Here is a 7,662-nt window from a genome sequence, read left to right on the forward strand (position 1 = left end):
GTACTTTCCAACGTCGCTACTACATCTGCTGCCGCGGCAGGTTCCTAACAAGTGGCTAACTTTTTTCCAGGGGCAACCATTTCTCTGTGGCACCCGGTGCGTACAGGGGAGGAATCAAACAGCCGTATGTTCGGAGGACACGGAGCCAGTCCAGGTGAGCATCAGTGTTACTAATTTTTATCTAGGTACATATTTGCATCAATATTTTTTCATCAAATGATCGCAATACTTTAAGTGTCTTAATTTCTAAATAGGTTCTTAGGCGTCTGAATATGTGGTGAAAAGGGAAATATCTATTTTAAAACTATTACTTGGTGAAAAAACAACAATTGTTGTTTGCGTCACAGAATGCACAGAGTAATTGAATGACGATGTTACAAACTTTCAAGGATGATGGAGAAGGGCAAATGTATGAATCTGAGGTAAAGGAACTACCAAGTCTGGAGGTATAAGCGAAAATTTATTCAAGTTCCATCATAGCTTCGCGCAGCGCACAAAGTAAGGTCCTCAACTTCTCAAGTTTTGTCGTGATGTTCAGCATCCCTGCTGAATATTTCCCAACACCCGCACAGATAATTTACTCTGTTAATGGTATAGTAACGACGCATGTAAACTGAAGGCAGACAGACCGAAAATCCTGTCTGTGGTACAATGATAATGAGTTTCATTTATCTGCATAAGTTTCACACGTTCCTCCATTTAGCACACTTTTTAAGAATAACGTCACCCATCGTCAGTACAACCAAGGAATCGTCGCACAAAGTTCTGTTCTACCCGTTTTAGTATTCCGGGTGTCGTTTGAAAAGTGTCCCAGGCCGCGATAATTCTTGCCATGAGGTCCCTTAAAATCTGAACTGGCGTCTCGTACACGAGGCTTCTCACGTCGCCTTACCGGAAGAAATTAGGTGGGGTGAGATCAGGTGAACGTCCTGATCCATGTGTTCATGAACGCTCCGTCCAAAGTATGATGAGACTCCATCACGTTGGAACCACATCCGTTGACAAATAACAATGATATGTTCTAGCAACTGAGTAGCAAGTCTCTGATGAAAACTGTGTGCACAGGTGCCTTTAACCGAGGAAGGAAAAGAAACGGCCCTAGTACGTAATCATTGACGATGCTTGCCCGTATCATGCCTGGCAATCTGTGCTGATTGCTCTTCACAACTTTAGCGTGGGGATTCTCATATGCAGGGAAGTGAGAATGCACTGCAAGGCGCTGCAAGAACAATTGATTGTACACGACACGAGATCGGAAGTCAGCAAGAGAGAAAGCATGCAATTTCTGTGGATAGTAGGGGTGTATCTCCATTCTCCGTAACGTTAGCCATACAGTACTTCGCGAGACACTAATTTCACGTGCGACTGATAGAGTGTTGATTGCAGACGCTTCATCCACTAGAGCAAGCACTGCGTGTTCTAAGTCCGGAGTCCTTGCGATTTCTCGCCCTCGCCAATTTCCTGTTCCACTTAATCGTTGTAACAGTCTCGGAAAGATAGTGTGAGCCGTATGCCTTCTAGGTAAATATTTGGTGCTGTAGAACATTTCAGTTTCTGTTCTGTTCCTATTTGGTTGTCGATACGCGAAAAACATACGTGCAGCTTTACTAACTCGGTACGTCTGAACTAGCTTAGGGCTCATCAACATTAATATTTCAACTTGAAAATATACATTATTGTCCATTAAAATTGCTACACTTCGAAGATGACGTGCTACAGACGCGAAATTTAACCGGCAGGAAGAAGATGCTTTGATATGCAAATGATTAGCTTTTCAGAGCATTCACACAAGGTTGGTACCAGTGGCTACACCTACAACGTGCTGACATGAGGAATGTTTCCAACCGATTTCTCATACACGGAGAGCTGTTGACCGGCGTTGCCTGTTGAAACGTTGTTGTAATGCCTCGTGTAAGGAAGGGAAATGCGTACCATCACGTTTCGCACTTTGATAGAGATCGGATTGTAGACTATCGCGATTACGGTTTAAGGAATCGCGGCATTGCTGCTCGCGTTGGTCGAGATCCAATGACTGTTAGCAGAATATGGAATCGGTGGGTACAGGAGGTTAGTATGGAACGCCGTGCTGGATCCCAACGGCCTCGTATCACTAGCAGTCGAGATGACAGGCATCTTATCCGCGTGGATGTAACGGATCGTGCAGCAATGTCTCGATCCCTGAGTCAACAGATGGGTACATTTGCAAGACAACAACCATCTGCACGAACAGTTCGACGACGTTTGCAGCAGCATGGACTATTAGCTCGGAGACCATAGCTGCGGTTACCCTTGACGCTGCATCACAGAGAGGAGCGCCTGCGATGGTATAGTTAACGACGAACCTGGCTGTACGAATGGCAAAACGGAATTTTTTCGGATGAATCCAGGTTGTGTTTACAGCATCATGATGGTCGCATCCGTGTTTGGCGACATAGCTGTGAACGCACATTGGAAGCGTGTATTCGTCATCGCCATTCTGGCGTATCACCCGGCGTGATGTTACAGGTTGCCATCGTTTACACGTCTCTGTCACCTCTTGTTCGCATTGACGGCACTTTGGACAGTGGACGTTACATTCCAGATTTGTTACCACCCGTGGCTCTGCGCGATTCGATCCCTACGAAACCCTACATCTTAGTAGGATAATGAACGACCGTATGTTGCAGGTCCTGTACGGGCATTTCTGGATACAGACAATGTTCCACTGCTGCCCTGCCCAGCACATTCTCCAGATGTATCACCAATTGAAAACGTATGGTCAATGGTGGCCTAGCAACTGACTCGTCACAATACTCCAGTCACTACTCGTGATAAACTGTGTCATCGTGTTGATGCTGCATAGGCAGCTGTACCTGTGCACTCCATCCACGCTCTGTTTGACTCAATGCCCAGGGGTAACAAGGCCGTTATTACGACCAGAGGTGGTTGTTCTGGGTACTGATTTCTCAGGATGTATGCAAGCAAATTGCGTGAAAATGTAATCGCATGTCAGTTCTAGTATAATATATTTGTCCAATGAATACCCGTTTATCATCTGCATTTCTTCTTGGTGTGGCAATTTTAATGGCCAGTAGTGTAGATTCCAGTCTATTAGAGTACACATACTGTACAGCAGTGCTGCTCCTATCAGTACACAGTACACCATTTGCATACGATTGTTTGAGTTATTATCTCAACCTCCACACCTAAGTGCTTATCGGCGCTGCCTGTCCCACAGTCTTAGCAACAACACTACCGGAACATGCAGTCCACTGTCAGAGTTACCAGAAAGATTTTCGCTTAAAATTCACGAGTCTGTCTTTTCTGGACCAGGGTCCCTTACCTTTGTTTGAGATGATTACCCCAAAACATTAAAAGTTTGTAACACCATCACCTAATTAACTTGTAGAATGTAATTCACTATGACCGATAACCTTACCATTGTTTCCGTGGCCTATTCAAACCCGCAAACATGATACAAATATTGCGATGAAACTATCTATTGAGAACACATTATTCATCTTCCCGACATTTGAAATTAGAAAGCTGGTCTTCAAACCTAGTTATTAAAATGTTTAATGGTGGGTGACTGTAGGAAATTTGTGTCTAGTTCCCAATACTACTAAGAATAATTAGCGATACACCACAATTTTACAAGAGGTAGGAATTTTGTGTAACAATTTCAGAAAACTATTAAAAACTATAGAAGTGCAATACTTTCAGTAATGGTTCGAACGCAGAGAGCTGTCCGTCGACTCAGTTGTATTAGTGTTGGGTTTTCATGTATTTCCACTACTGTTGTCGTCACTGATGATGAAATGTCAAGCACATTAAAACTCGGGAGTCAAACCCAGAACCTTGCATTTTGCAGGAAATGTTATCGGAATGACGTAGTCATTCTGGGAATGCTGCACTGTATGCTTCTTTTTACACGTGCTGGTCCGGCAGGATCTGCAATAGAGCTTATGCGAAGTTTGGAAGTGAAAACTCGATGAGGGTATATCGTGAGTCGTGGCTGAACAGCACAGTCGATAAGAACATTTTCCGAAAATGGCAACGTACGATATAGGAATCTTTGTCTCTAATACAATTTCAAACTGTCCGTAAGTTTCAAAAGAGCTCACACTCTACTGCAAAGTGAAACACTCATTCTGAGCACCGAAGATGTTTCAGAATCATGCCACGTATTTGTTTAAAGAAGATTTTTTCTATTACTCAGTGAAAAGCAAAAACCTGAAGCTATATGCTAATGAACGCCGAAATTGTGCGATCTTGAGATGCTAGCTAGGAAATCTGCACTGAGAAAGGTATCAAATACCTATAGGAAATTATAACGAACTGCAGTGTCAAACAAATCCGTTAGCGTTGTACATTATATAAGTACTGCATGTCCCCGGAAACATCCTAGAGATTCTAATAAATACTATATACTATAATAATTAATTAAAAGTGCTTTAAAACACAGTTACCGTTCCAAGATATAGAACTCTTTAAGTAAGAGAAAATACCGTGTAAAATCTGGACAGTACAAGAAGTACCACATAGAACATATGTGCGATTTTTTTCTTGTTGACAATTATGGAGAAAGGGCAACAGACAGATTCTATATTCCTGGATTTCCGAAGAGCGTTTGACGCTGTCTCCCACGGCATACAGTTAACACATTTTTTTAGGCAACATAGTTGTGTGGGGATTACAGCGATTAATTTACTTATAATCAATTATTCAAAAAGACAGTAACAATCGCTTTATTTATTTTGCCGCCAACCGGTTTCAACCCGCGTTGGAGTCATCTTCAAGGCAATTTACACCATTTGGTGTTACCAACCGTGCACAGGCAGGGTGACGACTCCAGCGACCGACCAAATAGTGTAAATTGCTCTGAAGATGACCCCACCGTGGGTTGAAACCGGTTGGTGGAGAAATGAAAAATGGGATTGTGACTGTCATTTTGAATAATTGGCTTGAAGCGTATGGAATAGGTTCCCAGATATGAGAGTAGTTTGAAGACTTCTCTAAGAAATAAAACCCAGTACGTTCTCCTCTTTGGTGGATGTTGGCCAGAGACAGTGGTATGGACATGAGTGCTCTAGGGACGTGTGGCAGGACTGCTGTAATTTTGTGTATACATAAATGATTTGACAGGCAGGGTGGGCAACAGTCTAGGGTTGTTTGATGTATAGGAAGTTGTCAAAGTTGAATGACTGTAGGAGGACACAAGATGATTTAGACAAAATTTCTAGTTAGTGTGATCAATGGAAACTACCCCTAAACCTAAGTTAAAGCAGATAAGTAGGGAAAACAAACCCTAATTTTCGAGCACAGCATTAGGATAATCTTGATTGGCACAGTCACGTCGTTTAAATATCTGAGCGTAACGTTGCAAAATGATATGAAATGGAACGAGCATGCGAGAACTGTGCTAGGGAAGGTTAATGGTTGACGTCGATTTATTGTGAAAAGTTTGGGAAATTGTGGTTCATCTGTAAAGGAAACCGCACATAAGGCGCTAGTGCGACCTATTCTTGAGTACTGCTCGAATGCTTAGGATCCGCAGCAGTTTTCTTTACTTTTGTTTTATCTACAACATTTACGAAGAATAATACTTTTCACAATAACAAGAATTTAAGGTTGAAATATAAGAAGAATATAAAAAGAAGATAGGATAGATGAGTGATTTGTTAGTACCATCACCAAATGTGACTGACGGTGAATACCTCGGAATGGTTTCTTGAGCCGTTGACCGCCAGTCCCACACACACACACACACACACACACACACACACACACACACACACACACACACATTGTTATTAGTAGAGAAATAATGTTGCTTATCCTATTTATTAACTACTTTAGGTGCCAATCCATGTACAGCACTTGGTGTTTTCTTGGCTAGACTGCCAGCACTTTTGCTTATTTACTGTCACATCTCAGCTTCCTCCTCTCGTTCCTCCTCATTGTCACTATTTTCGCTGTCACTGTGGCTATCGATGTCCATCCTCTGGAGATTGCTGTTACGCTGCACATAGGCATGTATGTAATGTCGTGTCCGCATATACTCTTCATGTGTTGTTTTTGAAATACTGTTTGTCAGTGCGTTTAATTGTGCCCATTGTTCTTCGTCGCTTATTGCTGTGTATATATCTGTATCTGTATCTGTGTAGTCTAAGTGTAGTGTATGTCTATGGTTCGCGTATTACCCGCAGAAAAAGACAGCGTGTTCTGGGGAACCTTCTTCCTAGCATGTGTATGTAGGTGTCTGCCTCAGACTCACGCGGTTTAAGTGCGTGGGATAAGGTCCGTGTCCGGTTAAGAAATGTACCATACCGCAACTGGGATCGATATGTCTCATTCTCAACCGCTCCTTTATGTCAGGGAGTAAGTCGTGCAGTCTACGTCCCCTACCACTTACATCTCACTCACCTTGCCATGTGTCCAAAGGCCAACTTTTAAGGTGACGTATCGTCTCAATGGGAACACCAGTTATTGTGTGTAACTTATCTAGCCTCCCCACACTTATCCAGTAGCTTGGAGCTGTGTATTTGATCATGATATCTATGAGGCATATTCCGAGCACCACACACAGTGCATCCGCTGAGGTGGTACCGAAGGCTCCAGATAGCCTAAGTAGGACACTTCTCTGCCTTCGTCTGACGGATGCTTTGTTAGTGACCACGTTCAGTCTATGTGCCCACGTGCTAGCTGGGAAGCTGAGTACTGATTCGAAGAGCGCACAGTGCTATGTACGTATGACTGGTAGAAGTAGTCTGTACTGTTTTGAATGTAGCCTCACCAGTTTGTGTAGTATATTTTCTGCTTTAACTGTTGTTAGCCTTATGTGTTCGTGGAAATTCAACTTTTCATCTATGTGTACCCCAAGATAGCGCGTAATGTGTTCTCGTTTGATGTTTGTGTCCCCAGTTTTAACCGAAGGATTCCTTTGGAGTGATCCTTTCAGTAAAGTGTATGTTGTTTTGTTTTCGGCTATCCTGAGTTTGTTGCTGTGACACCACTGAGTAATTGTTTGTAGTATTCCACTGGCTTTCTCTTCTAACTGGGCTCTGTTGTTTGCAGTGACTACAACTTTTAGGTCATCGGCGTAGCAGACAATTCCGTCTGACCTGTCATCCCCATCCAGAAGTTGTAGGAGGGGTTCGATTGTTATGTCCCAGAAGATGGGGCCGCAGATCGACCCCTGAGGACAGCCTTTGGTAATTCTTTTAATTACTTTCCGGCTGTCCATCTGCCATTCGACTACTCGGTCTTTACAGTAGTCTAGAAAAAGTTGTAGAGTGATTGCGGTACCTCCAGATGTCTTAGCCTCTGAAACAGTGCGGGCCAGCAAAAATTATCAAATGCTCCGGCAATGTCAATCATTACTGCCATGACGTATTCGTGTTTTGTAGTGTTAACTATGTGCAGGGCCTGGTTGATGGCATCATCTATTGATCTGCCAGATCTGAAGCCGAATTAGTGTTGGCTCATACCCCTGAGAACTCTGTGTGTTTGCCGGCGCTTACACAGTAGCTTCTCCTGAATCTTTCCTAGGGTGTTCATTAGGCATTTTGTTCTTTAAGTCTTTGGATCTGAAGGATCCCTGTCCGCTGATTTCTTACTAATGACTGCTTTGGAGGTTTTCTATACTGTAGGTACCCTGCCGAGTCGTAAGGCATCGTTCAG

Source organism: Schistocerca gregaria, chromosome 2 (assembly GCF_023897955.1).
Source record: "Schistocerca gregaria isolate iqSchGreg1 chromosome 2, iqSchGreg1.2, whole genome shotgun sequence".
Lineage (NCBI taxonomy): Eukaryota > Metazoa > Arthropoda > Insecta > Orthoptera > Acrididae > Schistocerca > Schistocerca gregaria.